Here is an 11,508-nt window from a genome sequence, read left to right as displayed (position 1 = left end):
TTGGTTCAATTTAGAGAGTATTGGGATCTCAGTAAACCACCATTTGATGCTTCAAATGTGCATAAAATATTAGAATGGTTTGAAGAAACAAAAATAAAAGATGTATTTCCTAATATTTTAATTGCAATTCGATTATACTTAACAATTCCTGTTGCAAATTGTTCTGCTGAACGGGCATTTTCAAAGTTGGCACGCATAAAAAATAAGTTTAGAACTAGTCAGACTCAAGAATCCTTAAAATCATTTATAATATTATCTTCTGAACATGATTTGTTACCATCAATTGATTTTCAAGAAACTATACTGACTTTTGCTCGAGAAAAATCAAGAAAAAAATGTTTTAAATAAGAGTACCTACATAATGTATAAATAATTTTTATGAAGTATTTAATAATTATTTTGATTGAATATAAAAATAACTTATGAACATATGAAATATTATATTATGTGTAATAATTGCAATAATTATTGTTTTAAATTTTTTTTATCTATAACATCAATACAATTTAAAAATATTTTAGGTTATTTATTGTGCTACATTTTTGGTGCCTAATGGGGCCCATTTTAACTATTTGCCCTAGGGCCCATTATTCTATAAATACGGGCCTGATGATTTGCAGTATTCAATAGTAAAACGTACAACGTAGTATTGTATTACAAATTTGTATTTCAATTTTTCATTAATATGAATTGAACAAATTTTCATATTATTTGAATTTATAATTATATTTGGTTTGAATAATTATATTAATATTATTTAAATATTTCTAAATCAAATTTTAAAAGTTTGTTGAGGTTACACTTAATATTTTATTTTAAACATTTCTAATTCAATTTGATTATAACATTTAATAAATTATTACAATACAATATTGAATAAACATAAAATAATATGTGTTTAATTAAAACAATATCACATTATATTAAGTATCACATTGAATGTGTACGTATAAATGAAAATATCACCTAATCTTATATCACCCCACTATGTACACGACCCATAGGTTCATGTAAGGTAAAATTGACATAAAATGTTAAATCATTATACTATTAATAGTACTGCAACTGATAGTGAATTATAATAATTAATTAAAGGGAACAATTAATTAAATTGTTACAATTTTTTAATACAGTAGTCACTCGATAATTCGAAATTCGGGGGACCGAGTTAAAAATTCGATTTATAGAGGTTTTCGATTTACCGAGTGTTCGAATAATCGAAGGAAAAAAATTAATAAATAAAATACATTGTACGATATATACATATATATATATATAACGTTTATTTTGACATTAACTTATCATAAATATAATTATGTACATTTTAAAATTTTTAATTGATATTTATTTATTACACATACATAGTATTATATTTTATATACATATTACATATTAAAGAAATCTGTTTTTTTTTTTTGTGAAAAATTGTTGGTCGCAATCTGGTCCATAGCATTGTCTAACTTAATAATAGCATTAAAAATTGTATCGCATCTTTTTTCGTCCATTTCAGATTGTTCAAAAAATTGACGTAATCCTGACATAAACAATTTTGCTTCTTTTAACGATATGACAGGAACCTCCGCCTCCTCTTCCTCGTCATCATTGTCAGAATTGTGCTGATTGACTGAAGTGGATTGAATAATTTCCTCGTCAGTAAAAGTACCAGCAGTTGCGACATTATCGTCAAAGTGAACAAATTCTTCAAATGATACGGGAACTTCTAGTCTGTTCCATGTGCTAAGCAGAACTTCAACCTCCTCACTTTGAACAGGAATACCTTCACCAATTTTCTGTCCATCCTTAATAAAACCACAAGTTCTGAAGCAATTCACGATGGTTTGTGCACTAACATTTTCCCATGCTTTGAGTACCATTTTCATAGCAGTGAGTATAGAAATTTTACATGGAACATCACCCATGCACGCCAACACTTCTCGAACAATTTCCTTTCGATACATCATTTTAAAAATTTTTATTATTCCTTGGTCTAGTGGTTGGAAAGTTGATGTAGTGTTGGGAGGTAAAAAATTAATTTTTATATTTTCAAGATGAGGAATATTATTGTGTGAAATTCGAATTATAGAGATTCGTGAAAAAAAAATTCGAATTGTAGAGTGTGCCTCACCGACAGACATTTCGAATTATCGAGGGGACCGGAATACATGTATTTTTTTCTAATTATAGAGGTTTTCTCATGGGACTTAGCGTTTAGTTCGATTTATGGAGTTTTTCGAATTATCGAGGTTCGAATTATCGAGTGACTACTGTATTTATGTTGTTCGCAAAAAATTCAAGTTCAATTAATTTATAAATTAATTTTTACTCGTTATGCCATTCTTAACACGATGTGAAGCATGATAGTTGTAATTGTGAGTATGTTCAAGGTATTGAATATTTTTTAAATCGATAAATATTTATTTTTGTTTGATTGCTACAAAAAATATCTGAGAGTTTCAAATAATTGTAAATTACATGCACAGTTGTTTAACGGTAGCATCCAGTCATTTTGTACGACGTTGACTTATCCTGGTTGTATGTCATGCAAAGTAATTAACTCGAAGTAGTGCATAAGAAGTATTACATTTTGGAGTATTAGTTGTGATGTAACCGATGGTGCATATTTTTGTACACCACAAGCCGATCAGCATCATATTTAAAATTATCTTTAAATTCACATCTGTCAAAATGTACTTATGAATTGACAAGAAGATAAATCGCTATCAATCGTTATGGATATGGTAACACGTATGATTTAATATAAATTTAAGGTTGTTTATAAACTAAAAAATCAGTTCTGAACAGTCTGAGGAATTATTTGAAATCTGCATGAAGTATATTTAAAGTATTTAGTAAATTAAAATTTCACAATTTTGAAGATACTCTATCTCTGGTATCAAAATTTTGTTTTTTTAATCATCGTAATTGACTTTATTAAAAATCTAGTTTCATTAATACATTTATTATAGTATTTGTATATAAATAAATACGAAGAAAGTCAATTGTATTTAATAAATATTTACAAATATTTAGTTAATAATATATTAGTATAGAAATTATTATAATATTATATTCATATAATGCACGTGAAGTATTATATTTGTATTTAAAATATATGTTCAATATTATATTAGAACAAAAATAAACACAAATTATATTAATAATGAATTTTGTTAACTTATACATCTTATGGTATGATATTTCATTAATAAGTAATTTGCAACCAGTATTAAGATTTTAATAACAGATATGTAATTTAGGTTTAAATACCACACTGGTATTTGTATTTTAAATGTTTAATTTTTAGAACTTGATTCCACTGAGGTATTTGATAAACTTAATTACATTGAATCAACTCGTGTTGCCGTTTCATCGGGCCCTAATCATAATTACTCGCTAGTATTATAATATCAGTGACTAAGCCTCATAGAACACAATGATACAACGTCTACCTATATTTTAAAATACAAATTAAATCATAAAATTACAATTTATAGTCCTGTATTTTAGCATAAATATCAAAGGGAATCAGGACCGTCTCAAGGTTTTTCGGGGCCAGAGACCAATTAATTTGAGGGCCTTTCGACTATAGTGATAAGATATGATTAACAAAATACTCACTAAAAATAATAAAATTCTTGCAAACGTATTTTTCCAAACCTTAACCAATCAAGCTCATTTAAATTCATGTACTGCATTACATACTTACATAATAGAGTTGAATATTATTCATATTGTTTATAATTTAATCGTACAAGTTGTTACACGCTCACATGCGCGTGACTTTAATCGCCGACACGCAGCGTGTAAAATTGCTCTGTGTAATCGGGGCTTTATTATTAATTATTATACATCAAGACTTTATGGGGGTCCCCTAAAAAATATTCCAACAAGGGGATCTGGAGCAAAATGGTCCCCCTCTAAACAACCATGAAGGGAAATACCGATTTTATTTTTAAAGTTGCACTACGTATCGACCAACACTATTCGGCATAGTTTGGATTCGTATTTTGGATATTTATAATTTTTTCGAATATCGGTTTGTTTTTTATTTCCAGAAATTTTATTCTTGAATTAGCATTTAACAGTATACCTAATCTCTTTACTCTAATACATAAGTATTATATAAGTTTGGAGTAACTTTTAAATATTTCTGTAACAAAATTTTATCAGCTCTCTACGACACGCATTGATCTTGACACCCAACCCCTTCAAGAGCGCATGCAGTTTTATTACTTGTTCACCTCTCTGTGCACCACTACCCAGCATGGATATTAAAATTTGTCATTACTTAGAAGTACAGATGAGTTTTAATGAAATGAAGTTAATTATAGTTATTATTTTTTTTTCTTTATTATTATTAGTATAGTAGGTCTCCACATCATTTTCTCCTTAACCTACACGGGGAATTTTTGGGTAGTATATTTGAATACGAGTGATTATTAAAGTATATGAGAGAAGTTTCTTACGGTTTTTAATTTTAATAAAGAATGGTTTTGATATTCGGTTAAGGGATTCTATTTTTGGGTTCTTAGCGTAAATTTATTTTATTATTAATTTATTTTTAGCGTAGCATGCCTTAAAAAATTAGTCGAAGACATGTTGATTAAAAGGACTGCAGAGTTGAAGTATTTGATGGTCTCGCAGGTCCCCTTAATTGGATACCGTTAGTCTAAAAATCAAAGTAAAGATTTTAATAACATAGGACTGTGGTATCTATAGAAGGGAATTTAGAGCTTTGCGTTTATTTTTTATATGGACGATCGAAATCAGTCTTCTGGATAATAAGACTTAGATATTTGATTTTAGTGTTGTCGGGGATGAGGATATTAAGTGGCTGGAGGATATAAATTATCTTTAAGGTCGAACGCAGTATAAGAAGATTTAAATTTGTTTATTTTTATTTTCAATCACTTGGTCATAAATTAATTATGTTTAAGTGTTGTGAGATCTTTTGGGAAATAATAGTTGAATTTTCAATAAAAGTGGTGTCATCTGCGTAGGTACCAGTTTAATGAATGTTGTTTTGAGGATGTTGTGAGATGAAAAATTGTACAAGAAAGTTATAAACATAAAACAACAAATAAATAATATGAATCAATGGGACGCGTAACCGAAGTGGAGTTAAGAATTAATGGTACGGACGTCGAATTAGTAACACACTCTGTTGGTCAAAATAGTAACTTATTAAACGTAGTGTATTGTACTAAGCTTCAGGGTTGAGACTTATCTAGAAAATATTTATTTGTCTTTTACCTTTTATAAATAAACATTTCGATAGACATATAAGAGTTATCTAAGATTCACATAATCATTATCTTTTTAGTATTTATCTATATAAAATAAATTAACCGAAAAAAATTTTTTTGATCACTCTGAATGCATGCAAAGTGTACTCGCTTGTAAGTTAATATTATGGAGTCCATTTTATTAATGTTATACCATCATAATATAGAAATAAAAACAGGATCAACAAAAATAATCTATAAATGTCTATAAAACAATCAAGCTTTTAACAGGAAATAATTAATTTCCACTTTATAAACTATAACTAAGGTGACCATATATATTTTCCAATCATGAAGGAACAATAAAAAAGAATTTTTATTATTACGATTATAAATTATAAAAAAAAATTTTATTTAGGTTATAATTATTAACAAAATTAAGTACTATTTTGGTTTCAAGGAATAAACCAATTCAATTAATTAATTACACTTATTAATAAGTAATTCGTTTTTACTATAACAACTTTTTTTTTCGTATCAGAAAAAACGTCTATGTAAAGAAAATGGTTGACGATCACTGTAATACTTAAATAATGTACTGTGGAAAATAATTTGATAATTTTGTGATAACGCTAATCAGTGTCGTAACACTGTATGGCTTTGGTAAATGTTGTATTTTTATATATTTCATCCGTTTTCAAAAGTATAACTTAAAAATGATAGACGATCCTGATTTCAATATACATTTTGATGGTACAATTGAAGCCAATCCATGTATTTATAAATTATTATTACATAATTATTTATTACCATGATTTATAATTCTATAAAACTACTGGAATTGCTAGAATATACATGCAATTCTTTGAATACATCAGAAACACTACGTTTAATCTATTGATTCTTATTCCAGAACCCATTACCGTCTTTTTTTTATTATTTGCGTTATTATCATCGATTAATTTCCTCTAATAAAGTAACACTTTCGTCGTGCGATGAAGATGACATAAATAAGACAAATAAAATACTGGTGCTAGTGGTAATAGTTATGCGTAGGCGTTGTATCACACCATATGTCGCTACCTCACATTTGCTATGCCACGCGTCACGTTACTTAGATGGGCGCTCGATTATATAACGTTGTGGATTATATTAAGAATTATTAGAATTAATTAATTGTTCGTCCCACAGCGATTTCGCGAGAAAACCTTAAACTTTTCATATTTTGTAGTGTCTAAAATTCATACCAGGAGTGCATGTGTCAATAGACCGGACGCCGCCATCGCAAATCGTCAATTTACGCAATTTTCGGTCCTAAGATCCTGATACTACTAACAATGCTTCTGCAATCATCGCAGACAGGTCAGGTTATTGATGGATCATTTTTTTCTGATCATTAAAACCGTTTCACGATCGATTTACGTTTTGAGTTTTGTGTACCTAGGAAAAATGCACAAATTGCCCGTCCGAACCGTTTTCTAGTTGTTAATTTGTTTCAATTACTGTCGTGGAAAAAATACAAGGATTGCAGAATTTAAGCTGATCATTTTTTTTCATTATTGTTCGTAAAATTTTATAACATTTGGTAACATTTTTCTTAGTTCTTACACTTTTACGGTAAACTTATATACGCTTAACTTCTTTAGATCATTAGCTTCATCCAATTCACTCTTCTCAATCAGTAAAAAAACAATTGTTTTTCTAGACCATAGTTGTTTATAAAAATATATATATATATATATATTACATATTGTTACATATATATAGCAGTAGGAACTTTTGAACTGGAAAAATAACAATACTACATTTTGTGTTATTAACATTGAAATATTAATTCACTCTCGTACATTACTTTATAAGAAAAAATAGAATTATTTATAATTAAATTTTATTAAATTAGATATAGAACAGAATCGTTTTTTAAATGAGATAATTGCTTAAAAAATGCATAAAAAAAATATTTAATATGACATATAATATGATATTGTATATATGACAGACATTCAGAAAATGTTTCTAGATTTGTCTTCTACGTTAGTATATATGTGTATGAACATTTTAAATAGTAAGGTATATTTTTGGTTTCCACGAATTTTTCTTTGAACATTTTTGTAATTCTGGAATATACCATATATATGAGATTAAAAGAAACTTACTTGTATACTTTCAAGAAGTAAAATCTTATTGTTTGTGATTACTTACGATCAGTGGTATAAAAGAAACTATTTTTTTGAAGAAGTGTAGCTCCAAGTTATGAATACATACATTGTTTTTTCAAATTCAAAATTCGACGAAAACTAAAATTAATTGGACACTTGATTATCTTATGTTATTATCTATCACAAAAATATTATACTGTTCTCTTTAATTATTATCATACAAATATGGGTTGAAAAGTTGTTGCCAACTTTCAATTTCAAAAAATATATCAACCAAAAGTACGATTGAATAAGCAGTTTTAGAGGTTCCATTAAATTAACCACCTACTTCCCATCGAAGTGATATTGTATTATATTGAATGCACTGATATAATGGGGGGACTACATAGGAGAAGCCCGTGTAATTGGACCAGTTTAATATTTTAACAGCGCTGTATATTATTGATCCCATAAATAAATTTAGAAGTGTGTAAAGATAGACTCAACAAAACTGATACCACTCGGGTTATTTATTGTTTACATTATGTCCAAAGTTCATTTGAATAAAAATTATATTTTTCGGCTTTACACTGTTTCTTAAATACACATAATAATTGTATAATAATATATACAAAGTGTTCCATGAGGGTTTACAAGTACTAAGAGTATTTATAAAAATTACAGCTAAATATTAAGACGTTTATATGCAAGACATTGTATCCACACGTAAACGCAATGATTTAAACGAATGGAACTTGATCTACAGTCGATATAGGTTCAAGATTTATGACCTCGATAAAAGACTGATAATGATTTACTAATACGTACTTGTGTTTGAAGTATTGACAGCGAGTCAATATACCTAAATTCATGAACTTTGAAAAAATAAAACAGTTAGTATCAACGTTTGGTTGGATTTTTGAAAGAAACAATAAAAAAACTAGAAACAAGAAAACTGACTTTAATTCAAAGTTGATAACTCATAGAAGAAACTGTAAATATATAGAACAAGTACGAAGACCATTGAACGTGATCATAAAAGAAAAAATTCATAATGTAAATATCCTGGTATAATCTGAAAATTAATTAAATATCGATTACGGTATAAATAGGGTAATTTTGCAGACCGAGATCATTCCTTTGGATATTGCAAATATGAAATTTGCACCCATTACCATTAATCGGTACAGGTCTGTGTTACGACCAAACCATAGGTAATTTAACTTTGAAAATTCGAGAATTGTGTATAACATGTATATGATACTTCAGTCGGGTGACAAACTTATTGCTGTCAAGGTGAACAAGGTTCAATTTCATAATAATTTAATTCAAATGCGTTAATTTTCTTATTTTTATTTTTTGTCATTTAAAAGCTATTTTTTTTATTTTTGAGTAATGTTTTTTTCAATAATTTTTTAATATTTTATATTATCATTTTTTTATTACATATAAAGCGATATATGTTTTCAATATGATTCATATTTGTCGTTTTTTTAACATTTTCATGCGATGCATAGCGGTGAGTTGAGTTGCTGCGACATTGGTCGGCGACAGCAATATGTCTCTATGTGTGACCGGCCAGCAACGTAGTTGCTCTTTAATCATTGCACGGAAATGTCTGTTTTTTCGTCTTTTCTTTATAATTATCAATTGTTCTAATAGTTAAGAGTCATGAGGCACTGAGATCACAAGTCTTCTTTTCATGGTGGCACTGAGGCATCTTTATTAACATTATGGTATCCGGTGGCTGTAGCTTTAGTCGTGAATCCATTATCGTCATATGGTGCACAATTAATCTCTCGAATCTTGTTTTTTTTCGTTGTGTGCACCTCGAATTCGTTCACGTGTGTTGTTATTGCTACATTCATTTTTTGTTCAAACCACGTTTTTCTTTATTTTGACGTTTGAAATGTGTTGTTCTACAGAACTTCATTGCCTTACATTTATTCGTTACCATGTTTTAGGGTTTTCGTTCACTTACCAACATCAATTGTGATTTAATGTAGTTTTCGTCCTCCACTGCAAACTTGTATCTTTGTTCGTGGCTGTAGTTCAGTGGTTGCATTCACGCAGAGGCTGTACCTTTATTGTATTAAATGCATTGTATTGCTTACATTCCTGGTGCATGGGATGAAATCCGCCATCTACAATATAGTCACATGTGAGTATTGGTCGGTTTTAAGTATCAAATTTATGTTCCGACTGATTGATGTAATATATTGGTGTAATGACATTAATCATTCAAAAGTTAAAGCGGTGATTAGTGAGAAAACTAAGGTAATAAGTAATAGTATAATTAATGTAATTGGTCCGATCTATAAATAATAAAATAATAAAAATAAATAAACGGGTGTAACAAAAAAAAAAAAAAAAATCACTTAAAATCTGACCGAGAATCGAACCGAATCTTCTTTCGAATTTCTTAAGGAATACTTGGGAGAAACAGAAAAAAGATGACGTGCCTCCTTATCTAACGGTTCGAGGCTTTGTATTCTTTTACTGCTGTCACCCCCAGTTAATGCATTCATCCATGGATCATCCATACATTTCCATAGAAATGCATTAACTGAGGGCGTCATCAGTATACAATCCATACTTTTCACCAGATTTTAATTCGACACGTCATCTATGTTTACAGCGCCCGAATGAGACAGCTCGGACGCACAAGTGTTTAACAATTTTTACTATTATTTAAAATAAAGAATTTAGATTTAACCAGATAAAAATAATAAAAATAAAAAATAAATAAGTATCTATTATTTTATTTAAATAAAAATCCTAAGGCTATCTCAGAAATCTTTAGTTATTTATCGTAATTAATCTGGACATGTATTTTTTTTTTTACGATACTTAATCAAATCGTTGAACTCCGTAATTCCTTAAGAATGACTACAGCAAAAAGGTATAAAATTGACCCCGCACACAAACTCGTATGACAACACTTGTTCACGGTGAAATTCACAAATCTATAGTGCTGGACGACGACAATGAATTAAGCCACGTTATTCATAATGGTCGCTGAAACAATGGGAACTATAACAAAATGGCAATATAACTGCGCAAAACGACACTTACCAAAAGACCAATACAAATTTGATCGAAAACGTGGTTTTACAAAAAAGGCTGTAGACGAACGATGAATTTACAAATTTTGCATGTACACCATAGGCGCAACTAGGGGGGCGCAATAGTGTTTTTAGCACTCCTGTTTTTTTTCTTTCAGATCTATATAATATATAGTAATTATAATTGAATACCATTTTATTTTATTTTCAGAAATTTCAGCGACCCCAATATTTGGGCTCTTGTTGCGCCCATGATGTAAACACGAATACGGACCAAACGAGAGAGAACGAGTCGGTGCCAATAACATTTTCATGAAGGCTATGACCACCGGACACCAAAATGAAGATAATTGCCTCAGGGTCACTACCTAAAAAATAGTATACTCGAACATGAGAAACTTTATGACACTAAGACTAAGAAATGACTTTAACTTAGATTGAAACATAACCGAACTTATGAAAATACTGAATAACGGGCGTTATTTTTTGGACGTTTTATATTTTTTACGTACGACGATAACAACGGCATACACGCCTATTGACCGGTCACTTACGGAGACACCGTTTCCAATGACATATACTGCAACAGAGCAACACGCCAGGAGCGTCTAAATACAGTATTTAACCGTGATGATTCTGCGCATGCAGGAGTTGTTATCATTAATATTTCGGTACGTTTCGTATGACACTACAACCCAACACACACTTTTTCTAACTCATGTCTCAGATTTCAAAACAAGAGACAAGAGTGTAAAAAGTGATAAAATACGAACTACGAACTGGAAATTTCAAGACCCGGCTCAAATGTTTGATTACACTTAGGCAAACTTAAGTTTTGCCGCCCTTTTACATGTAAATTCTACACCAAATATTTTTTTTTTTTTTACACAAGCAATACTAAAATAGACTTAATTCTGAAATCTTAGTGTTCTGGCTAAAATAATTAAATCTACGAATACATCGTGTATTCCAAAAATTAGAGTAGTATATATTATATATTTATGATGTATTATATTTCGATTTAAAATTTATTTTTATGGTTTTTTTTTTTTTGCGGCTCACCGAATTGATACCACTATT

At 29.1% G+C, this 11,508-nt stretch overlaps 1 long non-coding RNA gene across 1 annotated transcript; it reads right to left on the bottom strand.

Moving 5' to 3' along the window:
* Positions 1-7,209: 7,209 nt before the first annotated feature.
* Positions 7,210-9,672, bottom strand: LOC112691033. The gene is made up of 3 exons (XR_003149275.1): positions 9,345-9,672; positions 7,428-7,522; positions 7,210-7,342 (listed from the first exon to the last, which is right to left on the bottom strand). It is a non-coding gene; the product is annotated as an uncharacterized LOC112691033 (long non-coding RNA).
* Positions 9,673-11,508: the final 1,836 nt, after the last annotated feature.

Source organism: Sipha flava, unplaced genomic scaffold, assembly GCF_003268045.1.
Source record: "Sipha flava isolate LNK unplaced genomic scaffold, YSA_version1 552_pilon_pilon, whole genome shotgun sequence".
NCBI lineage: Eukaryota > Metazoa > Arthropoda > Insecta > Hemiptera > Aphididae > Sipha > Sipha flava.
This window is presented reverse-complemented; position numbering and strand designations above follow the sequence as displayed.